The sequence below is a fragment of the Anopheles merus genome, chromosome X, assembly GCF_017562075.2.
Source record: "Anopheles merus strain MAF chromosome X, AmerM5.1, whole genome shotgun sequence".
In the NCBI taxonomy this organism is placed as follows: Eukaryota; Metazoa; Arthropoda; class Insecta; order Diptera; family Culicidae; genus Anopheles; species Anopheles merus.
This window is the reverse complement of record NC_054081.1, coordinates 637,263-653,711: the sequence shown is the minus strand read 5'-3', so window position 1 is coordinate 653,711 and position 16,449 is coordinate 637,263. Positions and strand designations below refer to the sequence as shown.

Below are 16,449 nucleotides of genomic sequence, written 5' to 3'. Positions count from 1 at the left end.
ACCCCTTCCCCCCGCAACACCCTTCACCGCTGCTCGTTATTTTTATTCCGCACCCGGTGGCCCCGGAGCGCTCGCCCCTTTTCGCCGAACTGACCACAGGGCGCAGCGGCAATTATATTATGTTGAATGGCGGAATATTTTAGCATGCATAAATGGTTTGTGGCTCGTTTTTGTACCGAATTCGTACGAAACCCTTCCCCGCCCAGAACGGTGCGTGGGCCGCATTCTCCCACGCCGGTGGCCAAGCGAAAAGGGACGGTGAGGAGGAGACAAATTCGCCTAGAAATGGAATTTTCCACCCAGCGCTCAGGGGCTTTGCTCGCCTCGTGGAAGACCCCAAAGCGGGGGCACGTGGGATGAACGAACAACAGGGGCAAATATAAAAAAAAACACCACAACGATTTGCCACGCTTGTCCTTCGCCCCCGTTTGCTCCACTTTCGAGGACACCGACCGAGCGATGAGCGAAGCAAAACTGCAACGACAACCGATGCAATTGCAATTCTAAGCTGCTGCAGAGCGCCCGCGTGGGCGAATTTCGATTTTTCGGCGGATTGCGACCGCCGAGGCTGATCGGATTTCGGTTGGGGGAGTTTTCAGTCCATTTCGGAACCGCCGGAAGATGAAAGCAAATCGATATCACCAACGGCACACGGTTGCCAACTTCTTACTGCTCCGTGGCCGATGTTGTAGGCCCTTTTCAGGCTCCCTGTATTGTTTTCGTGTTTTTTCCCCCGTTTCGTTTCCATTCCCAATCCAATCGTCCTGCACTAAATGCTCGATTTATGCTCAAAGAATAGCCCGCAGCCCTGCCGACGGGTGGAAGGATTTACGCTTACAAGCTACAAACAAGTTTGCTAACAGGATCATACAAGCTGTCGTTTTGTAACGCAAATTGCATCGGTTTAGGGCGCCCTTTCTGGGAGCATTTGTCTCTGTGTGTGTATGTATGTTTTTGATTGCTTCTTTTTCTTCTGCTATACACAGTATGCTGTACGAAACGCCTCTGCCAACATGCAGCAGCTCAGGCGGCGCACAAAGGGGCACCGTTTTCTAAGAGGCACCGTTTGGGCTTTATCTTAGGAATCTGTCAACGGAGCAGGAAAAAGTGTTAAGCTTTCAGCAGCTTTCTGCACAACCCAAGGGGACGGTTGAGAAGTCCTGTGAGACAACGGGAGGTGGAGTGTTGCCTTTCCACGCCAGCAAAGAACGAGTCCGACATAAAACTAAGCAGCAGCCCGCAAAAAAGGGACCACGCGTACACTAAAGAAAACCAGCGTACAAGGGCAAGGGTTGGTTGAACGGTAAGCTGTTTTTTTAGTAAGAGAAAACCCTAGCTCCCACTTCCCCTCCGAACCATCCTTCGTTTCTTGTTTGCCTTTTTTTTTTGGCCGTCTGAAGGAACAATAAAAAGAACAGGCCCAACAACCGACAAGAAAGAATGAAAAAGTAAAAACAAATACAAAATACACCCCTTTACCGGTGATTTTTATTCCACCCCGGGTCCCGCCACGGTTCGGTGACATTTCCCGAGAGGCGTGCGAGAAAAGTGCCAGCGCCTGAAACCATCCCCCCCCCCCTCCTCCTCTCCCGATCGGTTCGGGATTGCCAATGCTTGTTGTTTTTTGTTTGTTTTTTTTTTTGGTTGACGTTGTTTCCTTTCTATTAGTGAAATTGTGCCCCGGATTATATATTCATTATTACAGGCTCGATCGTTTTCGAGCACCCCTTCCCTTCTGGGTGGGAAATCGAACCCCCTGCCGCGGGTTTAAACCTTTGCAGCAGGCAGAAGAAAGCTTGGTGGCGGTGGCGCACGCAAGCAAAACTCAGCAAACCATGTCACGCCCGCAGCCTGCGAACGGCGAAGGAAGTCGTCTTTAGCTATTGTATTTTTTTTTTTTCGATTGCCCTTTAGGCCGGTCCGGGAGTGTGTCGGCGTATGGTTCGTTGCATGAGGACGCACGTAAAATCCGTAAAGTTAAGACGGAAATATTTAAATCGGCCCGGTTCGCGCGGAAGGCAGGCATCAGGTGGCGATACTGTGTTTGCAATATTTATACCATCACAACAACCGAGAGCCAGAGGGAAGGTAGGCTTCAACTCCTGCTCCAGCAAATAATAATCACGGAAACACACACACACACACGCCTACACCCACACGTGCAAAGATGCAATTGTTTCTATTTCTTGATTGACGGGCGTACAAGAAACAGGAGCAGCGTCGGATGCGGGGCGTCACAAGACATCCGCGTCGGTAAAGGTAAAGGTCAACAGGGCGCGCTGCGATGCTCTGCCTCCGTCTCGGGCTTTCGGTCGATGCAACCTACGCTTCAATCATACTAATAAAGCACGGTTTTATGCGAAACATAGCCCTTGCGGGCGGGCCGTGGTTGAGGCTTTTCCCGGTACCAGCGGGGTCGGGGAGCACAGCGGGTTCGCGTTCAACTCTGCAAATTTGCTGCTCAGGTGCGCTGCCGGCTTTGCTAAGCGTTACAGCCAACTATTTTATGAATGGGAAAGCGCTTGCCGCGTGGGTGCTGGCAGGGAATGGCACCGAGCGCGCAGTAAGATGTGGGAAAATGTTGCAAACACGTCTCATCTTGATGCCAAGCAGTGGGACAATATTTTCCCCCTTTTGTTATGCATACAGGGTTTACCAGGGGTTCTCATTATTTTGGGACACTTCCTTGACTCCTTCCTATTGGAAGTTAACTTCATATGATGGAAATTGGACTCTATGGCACCCGTTTTGGACAAGCTACCTGGAAATTCCTATTGGAATTGTCCAACAAGGATGCTATAGAGTCCAATTCCCTTTACATTAAGTTCATTTCAATTAAGAAAGAGTCAATAAAGTGCCACACAGCTATGAGAACTCCTGGAAAACCCTGTAAATAAACAGTGCGCAGGTTGTTGCAATTTTGTGCAAATATTAGAAAAAAGAGAGTGCGAACAACATAACGAAAATATTAGCTAACAACCCCCTTCCAACATTTCCGTTTGGGAAGATTGTTAAGAAAAGAAACGACCGCCTTCAACGGTCCCAGATCGGTCAACGACGACAAGAAGGAAACCCGGTGACAGTCGGTCTAGAATTTTTTGTGACGTAATGACGCACGTTTTTTGTGTGCCTTCAAATGACATTTTATGGCACAGCATAATGACGACCCAAGATAAAGTGCCCGAGTGGTGAATTCAGTGGGTAAAAGACGGGTTTTTTTGCTCACACCCCTTCGGTAGCTAAAGCTTCAAAAAATTGACGTTCTGCAGTACAGGTTCATCGCTTACTTTCCTCAGCCTGAATGGTAGCTTGTTAAAGGTTTGTTGATGATTAAATTGAGTTTGGAGTGTAAACCAAATCCATTCCATTTAAGGGACAAATATTCCGCTCTTTTTTTATTTGTCTAAACAAAGACTTTGCTGTACGACAAAATATGAAATCTACAATAAAAACCCAAATACGAAACCATGATGTGTGGATGCATAAATACTTATCATTCCAAATGGATTTGTGTTGAGTATTTTAAACCACTGGAAAAATGAGTACTTCTGTTTGAGCTGTATTGATGTATGATTTTAATTTTACGATATTGGAACAAACTGCAGCTAGTAACGGTCATCCGGACTCGTCGAGCCGCTAGATTACCGCAATTTTTGCATATGCAAATAAGGAAATAAATGAAAACTTCCAACCCAAAACAGCCCTCAACAAATTGAATATTTTGGTACATTACTGTGTTTCCTAGAATGAAAACCGAACATTAATGGCCAATGGCAATTAATTCGCGAACCAAAACACAGCTCTGTTTGCTCTGAAAAGCCAACGAAACGAGCTTGAACAACATTTCAGCAATCAAATGGTTGCCTTTCAGCTATCAGGTTCAGTATTTCAATTTTAACATCGTCTTGACTTGTTGCCTCGTACCCTTATTTATATTATTTGCTTTTTCGCCACGGATTTGTAAACTATTTTGGAGAGATTTAAAAGGACAAACAGAATTCCCTGCAACACTGCAACGCCAACGAATCTATCCACTTGACCCAATCATAGTCCCTAAACAATGTATGTTATTTTGTTTCGAAAAGTTTACAAGTTTACCTACCTTTACCGCTCCATGCCACCCGGTTGATTGTAGCGAAACGAGCCGCACCCCATCGGGAACGTTCGGGCCCTGGCGCGCGGCTTTCCCTCTTCGCTGCCGCTGCCGTTGATTGCGCTGCGGGTTACATTTTCGGCTTCCGCTTGCGTTTGATTGGTTTGATTGAAAGGCATGCGGGGACGGGCGAAGCAGCAAAGGAACACTACCCGACGGCAGTCGACAGGACCGAACGGCCCCCATTGATTTCGTTGCGCTGTGGCGCTAATTCTTATGTGTTCTTTCCACGCACCACGATCACATTCGATCAGGTCCGGTCAGCTGAAGCCACTGAAGGGGATCGTTTAATACACGCGCACGCACACACACACACACAACATTAACGGTCACCCAAATAACACATAATCACTTAAAACACGCACCGAAAAGGTCACACGCACGAGGGACACAGAGCACAGGGTCAGCAGAGGGCGGAAAAAAAAAAACAAAAGCGCGCCGCAATTTTTCCCCCTGGAGACGCCTGGTGTTTGACGTCAGTGGAAAGTGTTTCTATTCTTATGGAAAGCTCTGTTGTTACGCGCAGTACTTACAGTTTTTCCTTACACAAACACACACGCGCGCGCGCTCACTAAAACGGAGGATTTTTGTTGTTGCTTTGCTTAACTGTTTGTAGAAACAAACGAAACCCCAAAAGGCATCCCAAAGTACCGAGCCGAAATAACATAATTAAATCTTTCCCCACAAATCACATACAAAAAAAACACTCCCAACCCTAAAAGACCTTCACACCACGCGAGTACTATTTGCCTTTTTTGTGTGCATGTGTGTGTGTGCGCCGTGTGGCGGTTCTCGTTGCTGTCAGGCACGCCACATTCCTCCCAGCGCGTCGGATCGGAAAGTGAAACAGTTTTACAAACAGAGATTTGCCTCTAGTTTTTGTTTCTTTTTTTCTCTCTCTCTCTCTCTCTCTCTTTCTCGCTTTTCGGCCGTGTACGTGTACGCACCATACCCGTGTCCCGCGATCCAATCGAACAGAATTTAAGCGGGCTCAAAGAAGGCGAAGATTTCGGAACGGTTCGAAATTCCGATCGCGTCGATCGTGTCGCCAGACGGAAAATGGGGAGAAATGAGTGTGGGTTTGTGTGTGCGTGTGTGTGCACGCCTACATCAGCTGTCCTACCCTAGATCGGGGTGATCGTGTGATCGGGTGAACGGCAAACGGCCCACTGTCACAGATACACACAGAAGAAATGGCAGACAAAAACGGTCTCTAACGACGTGAACACTTTCACCGATAAGTTCAAGGCACACCGGGTCAGCCGGGGAGTTCACGTCGAACGAAACCATAGCGTAACCGATCAATCAACCGCACAGGGGGGGGGGGGGGGTAGATCGTGAAAGCCATGTGTCTGTGTCTGGTACCGTCAAGAGTTCGAATCCACTCTTCGATCTCACAAAATCGGCACAAAATGATGTCGAACCGTATCCGTAGAGAGAGATTGTGAGTGTGTGTGTGTGTGTGCTTGAGAAGATTGATGATAAAACGTGATTTTAAAAGTGACACACACACACGCACACACATAAAAACAAAACACACGCACATACGCACGGCTTAAAATTTGCACTTTGCTGGCTCCTGTATCTGTGCAGGACCGCACTGGGAGGGTTGACACGAGGAACACGGGCAGCACGCGTAGCACGAAAGTGAGTGAGAGAAAGGGAAAGGCAGGGCCACATCAGCTTAGCAGCCGCAAGCCCCCCTTGGCCTAGCTTCCCTGCTTTGCGTGTGATTGTGGCAAGTTTCGCGCGCGGATCTAGAAACATTAGACTGCCATTTTAGGGGCTTTTGCTCTCCTAAGCCTAAGGCCCGCCTGTACGTCTGTGCTAATGTGTGGGGGAGGGTGGTTTTCCTTTTCTGGTGCTGCTTCACGGCAGTGTGGTTGAATGTGCTGCCTCCTCTCAACGCTCAACACACACACACGCACGCCCTTTCCACCCTTGATCACACGTCCGGTTCGGGAAGATCGTCGTTATTTTGTTCGCTGCTTGATTGTTTTCAAATCTGCGTAACTGCTTCAACTGCACCTCTCAGGATGTATTTCGCATTGAGTTCACCGTTGTCGTTGTCTTTGGAAATTTCTTTTAAAACAAAATCCTCCCGACACTAACCCTTCCACAAACTGTCCGTCCCACCGCGGGATGGGTGTCACTGTGTGTGTGCCACTGGAAACTGTTGCCACTGGCCGCGTGTATAAAGTTCACGCGATCCACAAATCGCTGCTGCGATGTGTTCCGCACCGATCGACTCCCGGACTGCTACTGAACGGTGCACTGCGTGCGTGCTGCGTGCTGGGGCCGGGCTGCGTGGAAATATACAGAACCCGTCCCTTCGCCACAGCCGAAGACTTTCGGCTTTCGCAGCGCCAAACCCGACCGGGGATCCTCTACGTACGCGCACACTCCGGCCGGTCCGCTTACCGGTCGCTGCCGATTTCGCTGGGAAGGGGACCTGTGTGCTCGCACGCGGAGCTCTCCAACCGTACTGAACGGGGACGTCGGAATGCGAGCTGCACGCGTTGCAAACCGGGCCAACCGGCCCGACCCTGAGCGTGTGAGTGGCTGCAACGAGCGGCTTCGGCCGTCTTCGGGGCGCGATTCACACGGCGGCTGAGTGCCGCTGGCTGCACGATGGTAGCTGGGCGCGCGTTCGATTGGACAAAATGGGCGCCCGTTGCGCTGCTCGCCATTGGGGATTTCCGACACTTCTGTTTGCTTACAATAATAGTGGAATTGATGGTAAACGACTGGACCAATCGCTTGGAAGTTTTTGTAAAAACAGTCGAAAACAATGTTTTAAATGTCAAACTTGACGCAACGCAAGTGTCAATGAGATATTCCTGTCGTTCAATATGTCACTTAAAATGTGCCCTTTGATAATTTAAAAGGATTTTGGATTGACTTCCAACAACTGTGTGCTAACAATCAGCAATCGAAGAATCATTTTGTTTTCAATCCTTTGGTTTTGGTTTCAAATGTCCCTGTCAGTAGTACAATATGTCATCCGGGTTGTATCAATTTGATTGTTACGTTAGTTTTAAAATCTTTTTTTTCTTTTTGTGTGTGAAATGGGTTTTTAATATCGTTTTAAAAGTATCACATTTAGAAATACTGAACGGGGTTGAACCTTTCTTGACAAAATAGATACCTTTGCTTCATAAAAAAATCAATCATTCATGAGCTATGAACAAAATTAAAACATCGGAAAGAATAGAGCCTTTGCTTGTTAGCTTCTTTTTCCGTTTTTTTCAAATGGTTTTGTAGGGATTTTCGCAGCTTAAACGTAAACGAGCTATGGAACCACTTGATATTTGACCACCGAGCGGAAGCCTCGACAAATATGCAAAACACTCGCTGAGCGACACCACTCTTTGACAGTTTGCACTGCTTGAATCACTCATTTCTAAACCACAAAGCTAGCAGCGTAGCGCTTTCGTTTCGGTAAGGAAAAAATGTCCAAACACCATCGGATATCTATTGTTCAAATATAAGCTCATTCAGCTGAAACTTTGCCTCGCAAAACATGTACATTACAATGTACAAACGTACCAGAAAGTGGGCCGAAAACGTGCGTTCAGTGCATCAGATCCGAATCGAGCGCGCCTTATCGGGTCGTATCGGATGAGTGTTCGGCGTTTCAACCCGGATGAGTGTCGGTCGATCGGGCTCGGGCCCCATTTAGCGGCCACTAAATATATGCAGCGAATGTTACGACGAGCTTTAAACCCACGGGAACTATTGTAATCCCACTCTTCTACGCCAACACTATTACCCCAAAAATTATCATCGTCAAAGGTACAAATGATTTGCAAATCGTTCACTAGCCCCTTTGGCGGACAAACTAATGCACTCGACACGAACAGTTTGTGATGGTAGGAACAGCTTCACAGGCTGTAAAAGAGATAAAACATTTTACATTTTTTTGTATAATTAACTCTATGTTTACAACCAACCGCTGATTATATGGTATAAATGAGCAACTGATAGCAGCCGAATTTACACAGGAATCTTCCATTTGTTCTTGGGGTAATGACGTCATTTTGCTAGCTTTCCACAAGCATATTATAGTCAATTTTACTACGCAATAAGATAGAGCCAGGTCGTTTTTTTTCTATATAAAATAAAGAAATTCAAAGTCTATCTTTTCTTCCAGATTTAATGGCAAAGCAATAACAAACTTCTTGTAATACTGCATGAAAGCCACAAGCTCTCCACTACCCAAGAATACTTACACCAACGCTGTAATGTTTTGCTCAACAAATCTCAACAAGAAAAGGTGAAGCTTTGAAATACGTTCTTGAAAAACTTCCCCTCCCAAGCAGCTTAAAAGGGTGAATTCGATCACTCCAACTAGTTTGAAGAAGCTTGTTTCAGAGTCGGGCCTACGCAATCTGCCTAGATATCTTAGTTTGCACCTGAAGTGCCTCGAATGGGTCATGTTTTTGTACCCAAAAAAAGAAAAGAAAAAATTGCCCCAACATTTGCATGTGTACGTGTGCGTGTGTGTTCGTGTGTGCAAGAGCGGATGTCCAAATTTATCAAAACAAAAACCTTCCCGGCTACGTGCCCATGAAGTTCGCTCCTGTGCACACGTCTTGCGAGGGGAAACGGTTCACGTGCGCGCAACAAATCACTGCCCGGACCGGGCGACACAGTGCACACGATAGAGCGAACCGCTCCGTCGCACATGCAAACCCACCTCTACTCCTACTTTTTCTCCTCTTAATCGTTCTCGTTGCACTACCGGTGCACTCAGCGCTTCTCATGCTTTCGGAGGGGGCGAGCAGCGCTTAAGCCTTTGCTCGGAGCTGGAGCGGCATGGCCAAGGTGTGTGGGAAGAACATGCCGTATAAGCGTTGGTCCACTATCATGGGCTAATTTCGACCGGTGCGGCACTGCCCCAAACACCGCACCCCCACCCAACTCGCGCGAGCAACATCAATCGACGGATGGGCCGCACAGGTCGGCGGTACCTGATGCGGGCTACATAAATTATGCAGGCCGGGCCACCGGGGTTTACTTTCCCTACACAAGCAGCAGGTTCTAGCTATTGCTAGGAACAAAATCGCGCAAACACTGGGGTGGACAGAGCCCTTTTTTGTCTTGGTGTTGCTTCCAAAACATAACCTCAGCTCTCCGCCAGTTTTTCTTTTCCACTTCTGTCCCTAGCTGAGCTGCAGCAAACCGGAAACCGGGCACTGCACAAACCGGGCAGGAAATATTGATGAGGAACGAGCTTTCCTTCGTTTGCTGTCCGTTAGCTACCCGGTTTTTAGCGGCGCAAGGGAAAGGGCGAGCGTAAAATGTGTAAACAGTTGCAGCATAAACCTCGCTACTAGCACAGATAAAAAGTTTGTCCGCTTGGGTACACTTTGTGTGCCACTGTGGGGATGGGAGCTGTGGTGGAATTACGATCCGCAAACAACACGACGCAAACTGGATAACTTCAATGTAATAGCCGGTGAGTGATTCTGCCGAAAGGTCACCTAAAACTGCAACATGCTGGAACATCTGAAATGGTTGATCATGTGAAGGCAATTACCTATTGTCCGTTTTAGCTTCGCCATATGTTTACGTCCGTTCCGATGGTGTGCCTCAAAGCCTTCTGAAATCTGTTCTAATAAGATAGTGTCAGAATGCACATTTCAAATTATTTCTGTACAGTAATCTAGTAATATGTCAACCTAACTCGTCTATGTGTCTATTTTGAACTGACGAAACTGACTTCCTAAACTCGTACAGATAGAATCTTAGGTCCTCCGAAAAACATCCCAGACACAAGCAATGCTTTTGACCACATCTCGATCTCTGGAGATAATAGATTCAATATGTCTAATCCACTTTAGAGAGTAGCTCAGTTCTCTGTGACGTGTGGACGACTAGGATAGAAAGCACAAACAAACAGTCTACCTTGCTATGAGTACATCAACATCACAGATCGATTGGCTCAGATAGGAGTGACTTAGACAGGCCTAGACAGACTATGGTTGTTGAGCCAAATAAGATGAAGAACATCCTGCTGAGATCAACTATACCTATTAAATGATGTATTGTCTATATCTCAAAAGAAACGTAACCGGTCAGAATTCCACCATAAGCAAATAAGTAACTCGGTGATTGTCGTGACGTGAAGTCACCTGAGAACCAGTTGCGTATAGTATGTAGAGAATAGAAGTGATGATGATGATACAGGTCTTTTAGGTGCCTGTCTGGATACCGTGAGAAGGCGACTAAGAGTTGTCAGGTAATTAGACTCCAAGCAAAATATGATTAGTAAACAGTATTACCTTAAAATTGCTGAATAATGGATTCAAGTAGGCCAGCAAATGCCAAGATTTGACACAAAGTAAGATCCAAATTAAAGATATGCAACGATCAACTTCATATTTCAGCTCGCAGGAAATAACTACGCCTCCAACCTACATGAAACTTCCACAGAAAGTTCATTTAGTAGGTTGAATGAAGCATTCCAACAGTACCAAAACACCTTCTCTACAGTATCTGCGCTCTTGCTAGCCAAATTCCAACACCGATAACCGTTTACCGCCTATCAGGTCGCAAAGTCCCATGAAGTCTCACCGGGTCCTTAACTGGGACATCAATTCACGGGGACGCATCCAGCAGCAAACCTCCTTTCATTTCCCGATCCCACATCACCAGAAACCGCTCCTTCGGGAGCGTTTCTGGCCCTGCTGGCCAACAGCATCAGCAATAGGCCACGCGAGGCTATTCTGTCAGTTGTTTGTTTTTTGCCTCCTCTTCTGATTCCTTCTGGCTGCTCTGCTGGCCCCAAAAAAAAACCCCACACGGACCCGTACGATTGCGCGCTCACTGCAGAGAGTGGTTTAAATATTTAAACACCAACAAAGGCGGTTAATCGGGTGCGCTACCCGTAAATAGACTGTCCTTCTGCTGCATTGCCTTTCCGCTGCGCTTTTCTCCCTCCCCACCTAAACACACACACACACTTTGGGAAAGTACACGGTCAAAAGGCACCAGCAGCAGCAGCCAATCTACATCCAGTAGCGGTATGCGTACGCGATGAAGACTGCAGCTGTACATCTACTACTACTGCTACTACTTCTACCACCAGTGCCACGTGTTGCAGGTTCCGTGAGGACGTACGGTAGCATCGGAAATAATTTTCTCCCCCTTCCTTACTCACCTCGCTCTACTTTTTTCTTCTCTACTGTTTGTTGTTTGGTTGGCGTTGGGGTTGGAGTGGCAATGGGCACCGCAGAGGACTTGTGCCGCCCGCCGTTTACAAACATACACTCCAGCAGTCAAGCTCGCTAGGCTTATCCTTGGTACGCGAAAAAAGGTTTGTGTGTGTGTGTGTGTGTGTGTGTGTGTGTGTGTGTGTGTGTGTGTGTGTGTGTGTGTGTGTGTGTGGTGTGTGTGGTGTGTGTGTGTGTGGTGTGTGTGTGTGTGTGTGTGTGTGTGTGTGTGTGTGTGTGTGTGTGTGTGTGGACACTAAAACGATGATGTATCCCTTTTTATCCGACCCCTTTCCCTTTCTCTCTTCATCTCTCACCTTCTCTCTCTCGCATGCGTGCTAGTTTTTTTTCTCTCTCTCTCTATCTATCTCTCACTCTTTCTTTCTACCTTTTTATGTTGCATTCTGCCTCGCTAGTGTTTATTTGTTGCAACCAAAGGAAGATCCTGACAAATGGACGGTGATGACGACGACGGATGAGAGGGAAGCGGGAGGAGAATGGAGGGATGGAGGGGGAGTGGTAATCACAGTAAGGTAAGTGCAATGTGCTAGTGGGAAGGGGTGGTGGAGGAGGGAGGGGGCTGCTGCACCGGGTATTGCATTTCTGGCAGCTATTCATCTGGTTAATGGATTCCCTGGCATGTCCTGTTTGTCCTGTTGTCCTTGCACCCTCTCTCACACACAAACACGAAGGAGAAGATTCGCGACACACTTTTTTATCTGTATGTGTGTGTGTATGTGTATACGTGTGTGCTTTGTTTTGTGCAAGGTTTGTTAACTTGCCGTACCTTGTGGGCCAGCTTTTAAAGCACCTCTCAACCCCCTTCCTGTATTACGACCCCCTTTCCCCTCCCCCCCCCCCCTCTCTCCTCTCTCCACACCTCTCCCATCCTGTTCTTGCGGATACTACACGTGAAAGTGGGTTTAATACCCCTTCGCTCGCTCCCCACAACATTGCTACACTGCAAACACACTCCGCTCCGCCTTCCCCCCCCCCCCTTCCTTCCCGTGTTCTTCCACTACCCTGTGCGTTCGTTCGAGAGGGTTATGGTTATGGAAAATCGCTCTCCATTTGGCTCATTCATTGGTGAGCATAATACAGCCCGCCCCGCGCAACCAACCAAATCCCACCCCGTCGCCCACTTTCTGCCCGTCCTAGAGGAGGGGCAAAAAGCGCGTGCTGCATAGCTGCATGTGCATTCTGGATATTTTACCTTTTTTTTTGTTTTGTTTGCTCTTCTTGTTGCTGTTGTTGTTGTTGTTAGTTGCCCTTGTTCTCGCTTCCTCTCTCTTTCTCTTTATCCTTTCCTCCTAATAGTGCCCCTCCCCCCCCCGCCCTTTTGCAACGTGCGCCCGCTACTTTTAAAGCTACTTTCGCTCGTTGCGCTTCGGCTGATGCTGCTTTCGCGCGGCAAAGCCTTGGGAGAAATGTGCAAAATGAAACCATTACCCAACCAGCCCCTTTCCCGGATGGACGGTTTTCTTGATCAAGCAACTGACAACGGTTCGTCCCCCCCCCCCCCCCCACATCGCCACCCTCCCCTCGGTACACATCAACGGTGACAGAATACACTGCCGGATGCGTTGCGTTCCAACACACGGCCACCGAGGGAGCGCAGCATCGATCGCACGCGTCGCTAGAGCTCTGGGTTGGCATCGTGTCGTCCTTCGGTCGGAAATGCCGCTTCCGGCAGAATCGGTGGAAGATCCTGGCCCTGAGATGACAAGAAAGGGGGCGATGAAGAAGGGGAAGGGCGGGGGAGGAATGAGGAAGACGCCTGTGATGGGTTTCCGGAAGTGGGAAAAACGTCCTTCGGGCAAGTGCAGCTTTTCTTGCATTCGATCGCTTTCGTGTGCACTTTATGGACCCACCGGCCCGGCGATGATGACGTGATGCACAGCGAAGCTTTTCATTTTTATGTCCCATGAGTGTTCAATGTGTGTGTGTGTTTGTTTGTGTATTATTCATTTTTGCCTTTGCATCTCTCCATCGCTTTAATGCTCTTCCGATGCGACTTTTACTACCGCCGTGGGATCGGGCGCTATTCTTATCTTACGGGCAGTGGTTGGCAAGCTGGCCGCCGAAACGGATCGTAAAACGAGTCAATCATCGTCATTAACCGGAAGGGTTGTAAAATTCTTTCACTTTATGGCGTCTGTCCGCAGCAGCACTATTTGCCGCACTAACGAGATAAGCTCCCGTGTTTGTTTGTTTTTTTATGGCTTATTATTCGTGGCGTATTTTGAATCGCTCGACAAATTTTTAGTACGCTTCATCCAAAAGGACTCGCTTCGGACGCTGCAAAAAAAAACCGACCGAGCTCCGAGCTGCATAATATGCGTTTTGCTCGCACAAATGCATGGTGGTGTTATCGTGGCCTTGGCGTAAAACTATTCCATCCAGCTTCTGCTGCTGTACCGCTGATTTGACTGCACTGTTCGCTGATTCTGCCGGTGTGAGCTCATGGCCATGTGCGTCATAAAGCTGCTGAAGTAAACGATGATTTGTTCTGCTGTCCCAGATGAGTCATAATCGAGCAGCACAGATCGAGGCTTGAGTTACGAGTGAATAAGGAACTTCAAACATCCAACTACGCAAAATAGACTAGAAAAGGATAACAAAGTTTTTATGTACTTTCATTCACATTTTTAACAGCTAAACATTCAAAGCGCCTTATACGAAGGATTCTTCTACTTATTGAGGACCCATTGTGGTGCTCATTGTCATTGCTGGTTACTAAACTGGGCAGCGAGCGAATAAAAAACAATTTGATGCAAATGTTTGCTTTGCTTCAAAAATGTGCCGACCCCTGGTTTACACTGTAACCGCTAATAAGCCGATGTAAAAAAAAAACATCAAGAGCACTTTGGAACGAGGATCTAGAAGATACAAATTCAAGCTTGAAGCAAATACTACATATTCCACCGTAAGTCCATCAACGTGGATTCTACTCCACTTCCAAATCATTATGTTTTCCCAGCTACCGCACCGGTAGATCACAAGGAAACTCTCTCATCACCGTTGTCCTGGTACACAACAGTTGGCAGGCAGAACATTTGCTCGACGACTTTATTTATTAGTTTAGGATCAATTTGCTTGCTGCAGAGGCAGCCAGCAACCAGCACGAATCATGGAGCGATGTAAAATGGGGAGGTTTCAATAAACAAAATGTTACCCTTAATTAGGCCCTTTAAAGGCTCGGCTAACATTTTGGACAGAGAAGGCAATTACCATCATGATAAAGACGTGTTGCTACAGTACTCATTTTGAAGTCCAGTTGAACCAGTTAATCATAAAAAAAGGCCTCAGCTCTAATCAACTATAAAAAGATAAGGTGCGGTAGAGTACTTGGGGATGCCTAAGAAATTGTTCTGCTACAGGTAAGATAGTACTGGAATATACATTACACTTGAATTTGTGATAGTTTTCTTCGAGTGTGGTCACCAAATCTCAAATTCTGAAGAAAGCCAAAACGAGTAGAAAATCCAAACCAAACCGAACGGTTGGAGTGCAGCATCTCGGCACATTTTAAGGCACTTTGCGACACTGCATAATGAATCAATTCTAATGGGGAAAATCAGCAAACGCCCTTTCAGCAGACTGATTCCGGCTCTGCCACACTTTCCCTCCGCCGGGCATTCCAGTACTGCTGCAAAACAGCACTACTTAAAACTGAAGCCGTGGTGGTAAAAACGGAGATGCTAAAAGTAATTCATACCATCAATTACAGGCCCGTTACCGCGCAGACTGTTGAATCGGCACCCCACTGTGTGAAGCAGAAGTGAGGCACCACAGCAAATGCCTGCTCATTGCCTCGCACTTGGCGAACACCAGCAACAATCAGCAGCTAAAAGCAACCCTCCACGTCAGACACGCCAGTTAAAAGCTGAAATTGTCAGATGCCCTTCGTTTGATGGGGCGGCCACCCTAGCGTTCGCGGTAATCATTCATTGCCCTTTTTTTTTATTCCCTCATCTTTTTGTGCTGCAGCTACATTCCACGACTGATGGCGAAAGTTCCGTGGGCGAACGGAAGGCAAAAGTTCCAGCGGCCAAGTTCCAGCGAAATGGATGGGCATTCCTAGTTTTCTTGTTTACGTTGCTGGAATTCTTGACCATTGCGGAGAGCGACACAGAGAAAGAGAGAGAGAGAGAGAGAGAGAGAGAGAGAGAGAGTTGAATGCGGGCGGGGGGGGGGGGGGGGGGGGGGGAAGGTACAAAAACACCCCAATCATCACAGCCACTTTGGATGACCGACGACCCTTGGGCATTCCCTTGGGCGCGCCGCGCCGAGTGTAGCTCTCGATCTGTCTTCTGGCTGCTGCCGCCCCTTGATGGAGGTGGACGTATCCTTTCATGCTTTATGTGGCTGTATGTACGCTTTTAGTGCAGGTTCGGCCAGATCCTACAACGTATGTCAATTTAATGATGTATGTGTGTGTGTTAGTTTGCAGTTGCATGCGATGTAATTGATTCAAGTAGCAACGACACACACACACACCCACACACGGCAATCGCCTTCCGTTTTGAGCATCTAGATCACACACCTCTGTCGTTTCTGGCAACGCCGAGCAACACAAGCACACAGCAAAAACACACGAAAAAAGGACAGTTTTCTTGCACGTCTCACCAGCACCTTCCTTCGTCCCTAACTTCGTCCCAAAGCATAACCATCTGAAGCGCAAGCGGGTGTTCCAAAACGGTGCCACCTAACAAAACCCCTTGCCACGGTGGACTGGGTGAGCGCAGAGAAATTAAATGAAATAGCTAATCAATTTAGGACTTCAAAAACGACTTCCAAAGTGTGTGTTCGGAAGACTCTCATTCTCTCTCTCTGTCTCTCTCCTTCTCATTCTCTCTTACTCTCTTTTGCCCACTCAGTCCCGTTCGAAAGTGAATGGAAACTCAAAACACACACAACAACAAGAAGAACAACAACAGCTACAAAAAAAGACAAACAGTACTAGGAGGACACAAAAAGGACCTTCCGCACGTGGCACGTTGGAATCGCGCCCAGTATCGGTGTCGACGATCGAGCACGTCTCGCTAGTGGCCTCTAGTAACTGGGAGAGGGAGGGGA

The 16,449-nt window shown here is 47.6% G+C and overlaps 1 protein-coding gene across 8 annotated transcripts in view; it reads right to left on the bottom strand.

Moving 5' to 3' along the window:
* LOC121592902 (octopamine receptor Oamb) overlaps window positions 1-6,645 on the bottom strand; it is a 95,497-nt gene extending 88,852 nt beyond the window's left edge. For 3 of the 8 annotated variants that reach the window (XM_041914845.1, XM_041914933.1, XM_041915436.1), the window contains exon 1: window positions 6,266-6,536. The gene's annotated coding sequence lies outside the window, so the exon portion shown is untranslated. The other 5 variants (XM_041915181.1, XM_041915020.1, XM_041915099.1 and 2 more) reach the window with 5 other exon arrangements.
* Window positions 6,646-16,449: the final 9,804 nt, after the last annotated feature.